This window comes from Spermophilus citellus (assembly GCF_964194105.1).
Source record: "Spermophilus citellus genome assembly, chromosome: 8".
Lineage (NCBI taxonomy): Eukaryota > Metazoa > Chordata > Mammalia > Rodentia > Sciuridae > Spermophilus > Spermophilus citellus.
This window is the reverse complement of record NC_138189.1, coordinates 47,752,812-47,766,087: the sequence shown is the minus strand read 5'-3', so window position 1 is coordinate 47,766,087 and position 13,276 is coordinate 47,752,812. Positions and strand designations below refer to the sequence as shown.

General features: G+C 33.1%; 1 protein-coding gene across 1 annotated transcript in view; it reads right to left on the bottom strand.

Annotated features, from left to right (window-relative positions):
• ADGRL3 (adhesion G protein-coupled receptor L3) overlaps positions 1-13,276 on the bottom strand; it is a 788,620-nt gene that overhangs the window by 627,946 nt on the left and 147,398 nt on the right. Inside the window, exon 2 of the mRNA XM_081302961.1 lies at positions 9,902-9,978. The gene's annotated coding sequence lies outside the window, so the exon portion shown is untranslated. The remainder of the gene's footprint in view (positions 1-9,901; positions 9,979-13,276) is intronic.

Below are 13,276 nucleotides of genomic sequence, written 5' to 3'. Positions count from 1 at the left end.
GAATCAGTTCACAGTGGAAACTCCCTACTGGCATCATGAATTGAGGGGTGTGGCAGAAGAGCCTCCCCTTCTCCTTCTAACATTCCATGTTACAAGGAGTCAGCAGCCATGTGTCTAACCTTAAGAGAACTTGGTGAACTTCCAAGAAGACTATTTCCTCAGCCATGTCTGTTCTTCCTTTTTCTATTTGAAAAATAGTTTTCAAATTATCAATCTGAAAACAGTCACTTAACTTGCCCTGTGTTTTTGCCCCTCAAGATGGCTATTTATGACTATAATTACACATGACATATTTGCCAGCTAATCATGGTTTCCAACTTCTTTAATAATGGGAATTATCAAGCTTCTGTATAATAAAGTGTGCCTACCCTCTATACTTTTAAGTGATCATTTTCTAGTAGGACAAACTGTAATCTATCCTATTATTTACATCATGAAATAATAATTATGCAACAAAGCATACATTTCAAATTCTATGGCAAATAAGTTCCAAACAATTGTAACAATTTGCTTTGTAAGTAATGAAATTATAACAATAATTTAGTACTTAAGAAGTTTTAGTAAGAAGGAAATAATAGACATCAATGTTCATTTGTTTCAAATTCAGAAAAATAAAATTAATTTTAAAAATAAATGTTTTTTCAAAATACAAAAGAGTCAAGTCAAGAAAGGAAAAAGTTATTCTCAGAATTCCTGTCAAAATAGGGGACTATAGGGCTAGGGATGTAGCTCAAGCGGTGGCATGCGCAGGGCACTGGGTTCAATCCTCAATACCACATACAAATAAAATAAGGATGTTGTGTCCACCGAAAACTAAAAAATATTTAAATAATTCTCTCTCTCTCTCTCTCTCTCTCTCTCTCTCTCTCTCTCTCTCAAAAAAAAAAAAATAGGGGACTATAAATCATAAAGTATATAAAATGAATTTTCAGAATATACCAGCCACCTAGTAATAGTGATTGCTTCTTTTTATTTGAATATATATGTTAAAGTTCATGTCAGTTTTCTTTTTTATTTTTTTTTAATTTTTTATTGATTATTTAAAGCATTACATAGCTCATGATATATCATCTTTCATACATTAGACTCAAATTGTGTTTTGAACTCCCATTTTCACCCCAAATATAGATTGCAGAATCACATCTGTTACATATTCACATTTTTACATAATGCCATATTAGTGTCTGTTGTATTCTGCTACCTTTCCTAACCCCTACTATCCCCCCTCCCCTCCCCTCCCCTCCCATCTTCCCTCTCTATCTCCCCTGCTGTTGTTCAATTCTCTCCCTTTTTTTTCCCTCCCCCTTGCCCCTCATAGCCTCTTATAATTTTATTTATCCTTGAAGGTCTCCTACCATTTCCATATGCTTTCCCTTCTCTCTCCTTCTCTCTCAGTTTTCTTTTTTATACGATGACTATATGAAGAAAAAAATATGCAATCACCTTGTTCTTTATTACAGATAGGTTTTTGAAAGGTTGCATATGAATTAATTCACATTAAGTGGATTGGAGATATTCACTATTTAAATGATTTCTATACTAAATCATTTTAAAATGCAGTGAATAATAACCAGTTTTCCATTCATGCTGCTTGAAGTGTCTTTAGTCATTCCATCCCCTTTCCTTTAATACCAATCCAACAGGCATATAGGACTTACCCTGAAACATGGTGCTAGAACACTATAAATCAAGAGTAATTTAGGAAGCATGCTTTTTGATTCATATCAGAGCTATCTCAAAGTTATGCATGTAAAAAATTCATTCCTGTTTTATGTCTAAAATTTGAATAAGAAATTTAAAAGTACATTAAAGCAGAAAGGCTATAATACGAAAAGATCATTTTATTCAAATATTTATTACCCTGTCTTTAATTATCAGCCTTTAATTCAGAAAAGTGTACTTGCCCTTCATGGTAAATTTAGATAATTAGCTTATTCTCCCACTATTACATACTTTATAAGGAAAAATAACCTAAGAAAAAGTTATTGTGTTATAATGCATACTATCAAACATTTTCTATAGACTCATGGTTGAATTTTTAAAAAGTTATTGAATTTTTTGTATTTATACAGCTTCTGATTTTCACTTCCAGAAAATTATTTTATTTCTCCTAAGAGGTTAAATTGCCAGGTAATATCAACCCCAAGAGAGTATGGTAGAATCTTGGTTATTTTACTATAGATGAAAATCTGGCATCTAATGAAGTATTTTTCGGTGTTTAAAACAGTTGGGATTACCAGACCAGACACTGAATCTCAAATGTACTTTTTCCAAAAATCCTGTCCTCTGGTCATTAAAAAAAAAATCAATAAATGAATTCTAACTGAAGTTTAAATGTCTTCTGAGAAGTGACCTCCATCAGGCTCCTTGGGAATCTTGGGAATGTTCCAACTGTGTAGGGGGTTGGGTGTGGGATCAAAAAGCAGAAAGAATGAAATAAAGAAATGCTTCTGCACAAGAGAAAAAAAAATCTGGCTGGAGGTCTAAAAGTGATTAGCTTACATGTCAAATACCAGACGTCCTTGCATTGCTACTGGGCTTTCCATTTTTCTTTTTGTTCTATTCCCACACTGCCTACAGTTCATCGCATAAAACTTTGTTTCTCACTCAGACTAAGATTTCAAGCAGAAAATCTTCAATACCAATTCTTTAAAATGGTGTGCTTTATGCTCCATAGTCAATAGAGACTGCAACATCTGGCAATCAGACCAATGTGATTTCAAGTCCTGAATTATAAGACATGCTATTTTTAAAAGGTCACACTGAGCCAAAATTCACTGAGCTAAAGCATTGGAGAGGCCCTCAAATCAAGACTTAGTTATGCTTTATTTCCTATACATAGTTCTAACAAGTAGACCTCAAGAGATCAAGAAGCAGCTTACTGACAGGCCAACCACCACCACAAACATATGAAGAACTAAGGAAAACAAAAACAACCTAAAACAACACTGGAAATAGTTTGATTATTCAAACTGGAAAACTTCTGGAGTTTGGGCGTGATATTTGCCTTCACTTTTTTTAACATGCTTGCTAAGTTTTAAAGGGTGTGTGTGTGTGTGTGTGTTTTAGTGTTTCCTTTTGACTGCATTACAGGTAGCCCTACACTTATTATGTTCCAGGATCCCAGTGAATGCCTGAAACCATGAATAGCAGCAAACCATACTGATGCTGGTTTTTTTCTATTCATACACACATATGATAAAGTTTAGAATACAGATTAGGCACATTAAGATATTTACAATAGTAACCAAGAATAAAACAAAACAATTATAAAAATATACTACAATAAAAGTTACATGAATGGTCTCTTTCTCTCCATCAAAATACCTTTTTACTTTGCATTTTCCCTTAAAGGAAGTACTTCATGTCTTCTCTTCAAATGTTTGAATTGCCAGCACATAAACTCTTGTTCTTTGAGGCCATGATTAAGTGCTACTAGAACACATGCACTGCCTGCCAAACCATGACAGTGGATCTAACAACCAAAATGGCTTCCAAGTGACTAATGGGCAGGTAATACATATAGTGTAGATAGACTGAACAAAGGAATAAATCACACCTCATGTGGGAAAGAGTAGAACAATGCAATATTTCACTACACTATTTGGTGGCATACAATTTAAAACTTACAAAATATTTATTTCTGGAATTTCCTATCTAATATTTTGAGACCACAGTTGACCATGGGTAACTAAAGTTGTAGAAAAGAAAGACTACTCTAAAAATATTATATATTTTAAAAATACTATATATTTAAGTATTTCTGTTTTACTCCTATATACTAAGTCTATATCTGAGAACACTGTATATCCAGGAGAGGGAAAATTCATATCAGTACTTCTAAACAATATCTAATAGAATTTTTTAATGAGTTGGCTTTGGAGGTAAAAACATATGTATCCACAAAACTTTGGTAAGAATAATTAAGGTACCTATCAGATATCCACACAACTCTTTAAGTTTAAACTAAAAAATGTCTGTGAAACTGAAACTGCATTTTTCAGAATGACCAAAAAAAAAAAAAAAAAAAGAAGAATGAATCAGGGAAATGACTTGTCTGAATTAAAATGTTGGTTTTTTACTTGGTATTGAACCTAGTTTACCATGTCACTAAATAAAATCAATTTGTTTTGGAACCGTATTCAGGAAATATAAAAAAAAAATTAAGACCTAAATTTTTTTAATTGTTTCTTCTATTTTCTTCCCTTAACAGTTGACCTCTCAAATTTAAATGAGATTAAATATAGGAACATACAATTTTACCTATAAATGATAAAGTGTTGCATGTCTCCTATTCCTTCAAGATAGTGTTTGAAATTAAATAGTCATGCTTTATAGAAAACAGTCATGAATTTATCTTTTCTTACATGATCATTACATGCTTATAACAACTGTAAAAATAGCATGTCATGGCTATTATAGTAAAAAGTCAAGATCAAAGATGAACTACATATTTCTAGGACAGCAACAAAGAACTGTCAAAATTTTGGTTGAAATCATTTTTCAATCCAAAAATCTGTTTTTTTTCCTTTTAATAACTAGCAAAATTCCCACTAATAGGCAAAAGCTTTTTAATTTCGACAGCATTTCAACTCCACTTTAACCTGTATTTTATTAAAATGGATGAAAAATTTAAATATATAAAAATGAAACCTATTTATATGTTGGCTGCCATATAAAAGTGTTTATAGTCATTTTTATTCAATAATCAATTCAATAAACATAGAGCCATAATACACTTGAAGTTGGGCTAGCTATTGGAAACAATGCTGCAATTATTCCTACTCTTGAGAAGCTTCCTGTCAATTGTGCAAGTTCTTAACAATGCAGAAGAGTCTTAGTTTTGAACTCTTTAGTGATCAGCCCTGCTGATATGAATAATATTAAAAATAACAAAATAACAGTAATAAGTTGAAGGAGTCTATCTAACTTAATCATAGAAAAATGTACACCCTATCTGAAGAATCTGTTAACAAGTACAATGGAGAACAAAGGCAAATTTACTGAAAACATCACCTAAATATTAAACAGCAAATAAAATATGTTTCTACTTCATTGTAGACAAAGACAGTCACAAGAAAGTTGATTCAATTAAGCCAATCCTAAGCCTTTAGGATACACAAATTTAAAACCCTGAGCCATATACTAAGTGATGAAGGCAAAAAGGATTCAGTCCAAACCAGCTTTATTTGCTTAGATGTTCTTTATTATGGCTGTATTTTATTATATAGTAGTAAAAAATTACAAGGCAACATCCTGTTATTTCCCACTGGGAAAAAAATGATACAGATGCACTATTAAACCTCAGCACAGGCACCAGCGTGCCAGGCTGCATTCCACTTGTGTCTTTATAATGTATCAGTAGACACTGATGTTCATGTGGCTGAGGGCGAAGTTAACCAAAGGAGTGCCACTTAAACATCTCACTAAATCATGCCTATAAAGAAATCTAGAACCACTTCAGCATTTCTATTGACCACATACATATTGTTAAAAAAAAAGTTCTTTTAAAATATGGCAACTGAGTACCATAATCTCTTAAAAAAAAAGTCTTTGACTATTTTAATGATTGCTACTAAACTTTTTTCAGGGAAGCACATCATCAAATACCTAAACATCTATGTTTGCTAAGCTGAATTTTGGATAAAATATAAATTCTTAGTTCAGATCAGTTATTTAATAGGTAATCAATTTATTGAAAACAGTGAATGAGTTTTACAACAGAATTAAGATTATAATTTTTCTCAACTCTAAATATCATCTTTCCTCTTTTCATTATTATTCTTATCAATTTATTTATTATTCTGTTAAAAATGTTATAGATATTGTACAAGTTTTTTTTTAAGTTTTAGTTGGACACAATACCTTTACTTTATTTATTTATTTTTATGTGGTGCTGAGGATGGAACCCAGGGCCTCGCACATGCTAGGTGAGCAGTCTACTGCTGAGCCATGACCCCAGCCCCATTGTACAAGATTTTAACATTACAAATAAATGCTCATATTTTTTCTGCTATTTGAGATAAGGAAAATTCATTTTTTTTGGTTAAGATTTGCAGTCTTTAAGGATATTACTGGTGTTCTACACTGCTATACATTTCAGACTGGAAAATATTCTGCTTCAGAGCTTCAGGAGTCCTAGGAATTGCTTTTAATTCTGAAGCACAAACAACTTTAGGTTGCCACAATGGTGCATCCCCCAAAAGCCTCAGCAGATCCAAAGCAGAGGCTTACTGATATCCAACAGCACCATGCAAACTATGCCTGCACCACTTGAAGTGTAAAGTAAATGCAGCATAGAGAACACATTTTCCTTGCCTCCAATACATGGATGATGACATTCTCTCTGAAACACGTTGCACCAAATGATCTTGAACATTATGTTACCTGTGTTTGTGAGGTGTCTTCTAAACCTTTCCCATTTCCTAAAGTATTGATCCCTTCAGCAGTCTCAGTTGAGCAAAAATCAACAAGATGTACAGTTTAGAACAGTTAAACTGCTGAGTGATTCACCATATTGAAACTGTTTTAACCATTGTCATTTCAAGTCATGAAAATTTGAAAATTTCACAATTTTCTCCTTTGTAATTTAGAGAATCAACTCTGACTAGGAGGATGTGTAGGCCATATACATCTGCATGACAATCATAATGTCATAAACATTGCTTTATGTCATGGGTATAGTGAGAGCAGCTTATAATACCCATCTCATCTTCCTTTCCCTTTGCCAGATAATTTTTTTCTGTCATTTAAGAAATATCCTAAGTGTATAATGTTCCCTCTAAAAATTCAATAAGTATGACAAATATCACATGGGAACATGAGTGCAAGATTATTCTGTATTACACCTGTGACAATACCATAGACAACACAGCCACTCAAGAGAATGATAACATTAAGATGTTGCTACTATTGAAGAAAAAGTACCAAGAAAAGCCACTTAGTAATAACCATTGCTATAATTATAAACTGGGGTGATAGTATTGTCTTTCAAAAGCTCTATCCTCCTCCCTGAACCCAGCTTATTTGTACATACAGTGATCCACATTGTGAATGTACTTATGATTCCTCACTTGTGTTAATGGCTTCTTTTATTTATCAAGTCATTCACTCTACAATATTATATATATATATATATATATATATATATATATATATATATAGCTATAGAACTGCATACACAAATACATTTTTACTTATGTTATACAAACATATAACACCAGAACTTTGTGTTCTAAGAAGTTTAATGCCCAGTGGATGAAACAGTTATATAAAAAAATTTCAAAAAGCATACGATAAATGCTGTGTTTAAAACCAAAGAAGAACCAAAAGCAGTAATGAAGTACTGTGGATTTTTAAGCAAGACAAGTCAAAATCCTATTATAATGCCCATAATTTTTATAAATTATGACATGATTTGTACATTAATATTTCATGTTTCATATATCATCTACTAGACAACAAACCCAGAGGACAGGATATATGATTTATTGTGTTGATCACACTCTCTAATTATTTATCATAGATTATACATATAACACGTCAATGAATATGTAATAATAGTAAACAACACCTAAAGTGTGCACTCTGGAGTCAAGATGCTTCATTTCAAATTTTAAGTCTTATACAGCATCCTGATAATAAATTTTTTAAACTCTTTAGGCCTCGGTTTTACTCATTTGTAAAATTGGGACTAGGAAGTATTTTAAAGGTTATTAAGGAGATTAAGAGAGGTAAAATGTGTAAAACATCCAGGACTACCCCTATCACATGACAGACACAAAATACTCTTAGCTAGTAAGGTGCTAAATGCCACAACTGATTTTTATATGCATTGTTTTTTAAAAATGCAATCTTACACAGTGAGTAACATTATCCCTATTTAAATATGTTGAATCCATAGTAGAAGGAAGTTGAGACTTTCTAAACATGTAAAAATTACTAAATGGCAGAGCCACAGGTCAATGTATAACTATAATATTCCAAAAAAGACAGATACAAATGACGTGCTTAAGCTATGTTGGGCATCATAACTTACATATTTACAATTCTAGTCATTTCAAAAAAGACAAGTGAGCATCACTTCCAGATAAAAAATATGAAAGAGAAGACATAGAGGAAAAGTTTTCAAACATTAAAAAGCCAAATATTACTGAATTTTAAATCAATGGGTTAGAACTTTAAAAAACATTAAAAAATTACAGTGAAAACCAAGTTATTCTACTCATAGGTGGAGGAAGGTACATCTCTCAAAGCACGACTGAGCTTACATGCTGATATTTCAATTACCTTCCCTAGAACTAATGAAGAGACAAATGCTACACGGACCAATAAATTGCCTACAGAAGCTGCCAAATTAGTATCACAAGTCACTCAGTATATACTACCGAAAGAAATATTTCAAATTCTTCAAGCTTGACACTTGTGTCAATAATGCAGAATTTAAACCCAGACATCAGGTAGGTAAGGGCAGACATGTGACATTGATGTCAGTATACTATTCTCAGAGTTAAATACAAAGAGGGAAGCTTTTCATTGGTAAATTGCTGAACAAATCTTGGGAAAAGATTCAATAAGCACAAAGGTGGAGATATATGAGCCAAATGATGAAGAGTAATAATTTTCTTACAAATATAATTTTCAAATATATGCTTGTATCAGAAAAAAATCATCCTCAGAGAGACTTTATCCTGTAGCTCACAGTTAATTTCCTAACGCCTTTGTGTCTAGACATTCTTCTTCAGTTTTATGATTGAACATGTATATCATAACTTATGCTTATTAAAAAAAAACTAAGCTCTGTGGTATTCTTAGCATTTTAAATACTTTTCTCTATTTTAATTGGCAAAAGTCTATTGCTATCTTCAGTATCTCATGTTTACTCTCTACTACTTCAAATTATTGTTCCCAAAGTAGTTGCTCTGAAATACACACCAATTAAAAAAAATACAGGTCAATCCATAATAAAAATGCAAACTTTACTGTGTGCTAGAAGCTACTCCAAGTCCTTCTGATCCAGTGACTCATATATTTTTCAGACCATTATGAGGATTTATATCCCTCCTGATTTAAGATGTAGCAATGTAGGCCTAAAAGTTAATTAATAATGGACAGGTCCTGGAGTAGAAATCAAGACCATCTACCCCAAAGCCTATGTTTTTAACTACTTCCTTTCACTTTTGACTTTAGTTGACCAATATTACTTGTGCTGTAAGTTTTAATTCAAAGAAGATATTTTAATGAGGCTTTTTGTAATCATGTAATCTTAAAATGAAGCTTCCCTCTCATCTCATAAAATATTGCTATTCCTCTCTGATAGTTTACATTTAATAAATATCAGCTACATGTTAGGCATTGATGCTACACATGAATCACCACACATGTGACAGAATCATTATTATTACACCCACTTGAGAAATGAGGATGATGAATATTTTGGGAGCCACGGCGCTGGTCAAAGATTCAAATACACACGGCTGTGCTCCTCTTGGCATGCACATCACAAAGTGTTTTGTTTGGGGTTTGGGGGTTTTTTGTTTGTTTTGGTTTGTTTTTTGGTATGGGGGATTAAACTATGGAGCCCAACCCTGGTACTTTTCATTTCCAATTTTGAGGCCAGGTCCCACTAAATTGCACAGGCTGACCTCCAATCTGCAATCATCCTGCCCCAGTCTTTGGAGTCACTGGGATTGTAGGTGTGTGCCACCAAGATGGGCCATCAAAGAACTGTGTACAGAGTTTAGGAAGATAGGATCTGGAGTGAGCCAGCAATACTCCCAGACAGGTCTCCTCATCTACTAGATTCAAATCCTTTGGTGGATTTATTACCTCCTAGACTCAATGTCTTTACTAGCATTGTGAATATAAAAAGTGTCTACCTACAGGACATGATGGCTCATACCTGTAATCCCAGAGACTCAGAAGGCTGAAGCAGAAGGGTCACAAGTTCAAAGCCAGCCTCAGCAATTTAGCAAGGTCCTATTTGAAAATAAAAAATAAAAACGACTGGGGATGTGGCTCAGTGGTTAAGATCCCCTGGTTCAATCCCCAGAAATAAATAAATAAACAAACAAACAAACAAATAAATAAATAAAGTGTCCACTTCTCAGTATTATTTTGAAAACTAAATGAAATAATATAGACATATGCTTACTTAAAGTATCTGATACATAAAATTTTAGTTGCTATTATTGCCATTTATAGGACACTGTCAGCCTTTTGTGGAGAGCAACTTGATAGTACACTCTGTTCTCAAAACTCTTGTTTCTCTGGCTGGGGCTGTAGCTCAGTGGTAGAGCACCTGCCTTGCACATGTGAGGTACTGGGTTCAATCCTCAGCATCACATAAAAATGAATAAACAAAGATGTTCTGTCCGTCTACAACTAAATAAATATTTTAAAAAAGATCTTGTATCTCTAATATTTAGTATAGGACAAATAAATGATCAATAAATATCTGAAGCATGTTAGCCCTTACCAATTGTTATGGAAAAGTTCACTAAATCTGTTGCATCCTGCAGCTATGTCTGCACATCTAAAACCCAAATCCTTCCTAGAAGTTCTGAAAGAAGTCTTCTTTAAAAACCTACCATGAGAGGGGCTGGGGTTGTGGCTCAGTGGTAGAGTGGTAGAGCGTTTGCCTGGCACGTGCAAGGCCCTGGGTTTGAACCTTAGCACCACATAAAAACAAATAAATAAAAATAAAGGCATTGTGTACAATTAAACTAAAATAAAATAAAAACTACCATGAGAGATAAAAATAAAGATTTTATTACTATCATATCCTTAGTTGTGGCAAATCTAACTTGTAAGAAATTTTCACTTTGGGACAAACTGACAATAACTTAATCTTTCTGGAAATATTTTTAGTAGCTATAAAAACTATTTAGCCAACACTCTCTATCAAATGCTTAAAGCCATTTATCTTGTCATTTTGCCTTTTCTCTTCTTAAAGCCAAATAATCTCCATTTCTATAGACATTTTTTATATATCATATTCAGCAATGATTTTGATCACTTTTAGACTCCTATCTATAACAAGCTGTTCCTTTCACATTGGTTTGAAATTATAAACACAACATGAAATTATCTAGCTCCCATGTTTATGTCAAGCATAGACTATATTCTTATGAGTTCACTCTCAGTTATCTCTGTTATGTCCTACTTCTTGCATATTTTGTTGAGAGAAAAAAATAATCTTACTGCCATGCCTCTCTCCACTGACAGGGTGGTGAAAGTAGGTGATTTAGGAAACATTTTCTACCATAGAAAAGCCATTGAGATATTTCATCTGCTGAAAATCCAATACTACAAATAAAGACTAGTGAGAACTATACATAATACTGAAAACAGCAACACAATAATAATGGTGCTTACAATGAACTGAATATGTACTGAGTGATTTAAAATTCATTCATTCAATGAATATTTAATTAATTAATTCAACAAATGTATTGAGCTTCTTTCATGTGCTTGGCATTTTTTTCCTAGGTACTGGGGGTAAAGCAATGAACAAAACAAGCACCCGTAATTTTGTGGAGTGTAGACAGATAATAGAAACATGATAAATAAGTAAAATGCATTAAGTGATAAAAGGCCAGAGGGACTTTACAGTTTTGAATAATATGACCAAAGAATCCTGCACTAAGAAAGTAATATTTGAGTAAAAACCTGAAGGAAGGGGAAACAAGCTACGAGGTATCTACAGAAAGAGTGTTCCAGGGCAGAGGGATCAAGTGCAAAGACCCTAAGGCAAGAGCTGAAAAGGCTGCTTGAACAGTAAGCAGCAAGGAGGCTAATGGACTGCAGCAGAGACAGGGAGCAAAGTATTGCAGGAGGGATCAAACAGCTGACAAGGGGCTAAATCCTAATTATGCAGAAGTGTGTAAGCCATTATTCATGTTTTAACTTTTATTACTTGAGTAGAAAGCCACTGGAAGACTGAGCAGAGTAACATGACATGACTTATATTTTTAAATGATCCTTCAAACTGCTTTATTGAGAAGAGATCATAGAGGGGCCAGGTGAACTAGTCACAAAGAATTTACAATAATCCTGAGGACTGATGATGATGGCTTGGTTGCAAGATGCTTGTACCATAAGCAGTGAGAAGCAGTTGGATTTCCCAACTGCATATAAGGTACAACCAATAGGATTTCCTCCTGAATTACCTATGTGGGGTAAGAGAAAAAGAAGTCAATGTTTTTGACCTCTGCAAATGAAAGAAAGTATTTGCCATTTCTGAAACTGTAAAAGCTTTAGAAAATGCTATTCTAGGGGTGTGGACAGGCAAAGTTTAATTTGGGACATGTTAATCAGGGTTATATATTAAAAATTCTGATGGAAATGTTTGAGAAAGTAGTTACATACATGAATGTTCAGGATATGGATAAAAATTGGTATATAACAAGCACTTAGACCATATTAATGAAAAATTATAAATGTCAACAAGGAGGTGAATTATAGAAAGAAAAAAGAATAATATCAAAGACTGAGCTTTGGGAATCTCCAAAATTTATAGATTGAAAGGATTATAGGACACCAGTGCAAATTAAGAAAAATGTCAAAATATACAAGAAAAACTAAGAAAATAGGATGGCATGGCACGACACCTGAAAACATTTTCCAAGAAGATTATCTGCATCACATGTTGCTGAGAGATCAAGTGAAATAGGACCTGGGCATTAAATACCAGATTTAACAACTTGAACATTGAAATGAAAAATTTTGTTATAATGGTGAGGATTAAAGTCTAATAGGAATGGATGGGTTTAAAGATGACAAACAAAAGACTATTCATACCTTTTACCTTCATAACCATTCATAACTCCATACAAGAACAGGCAAGGGAAACAGCCCCAAATTAATTGTTCTAGCTCAGTTTATACCTTAGCCACTGGACTTCATGATTTCTTTACACCTTGGAATTTCCATCACCTTTCATATATAAGATGGCTGCTGATTTAGCATGTTTTTTTTTCTCACAGAAATGCTCCAGTTTTTATGTATTAAAAATTATCTCTTAGTCTTATTTGTATTTTCTTCTCAAACAGATCAAAGCATTAATTAGTTTTAGACAACTTTCATTTGTTTCCAAAAGAGGTATATGTGACTTTTTATCAAGAGACCGAATGTTCCCATTATAAATGCCAAATTGCAACTCCCAAATTGTGGCTCTTTGTAACTAAATAAAATTCCTCTCAATGTAAGAAATTTAAAATGGTTTTAGAAAATATTTTTCCCTCTCTACAGTACTGCAAGATTTAACCCAGGGCTT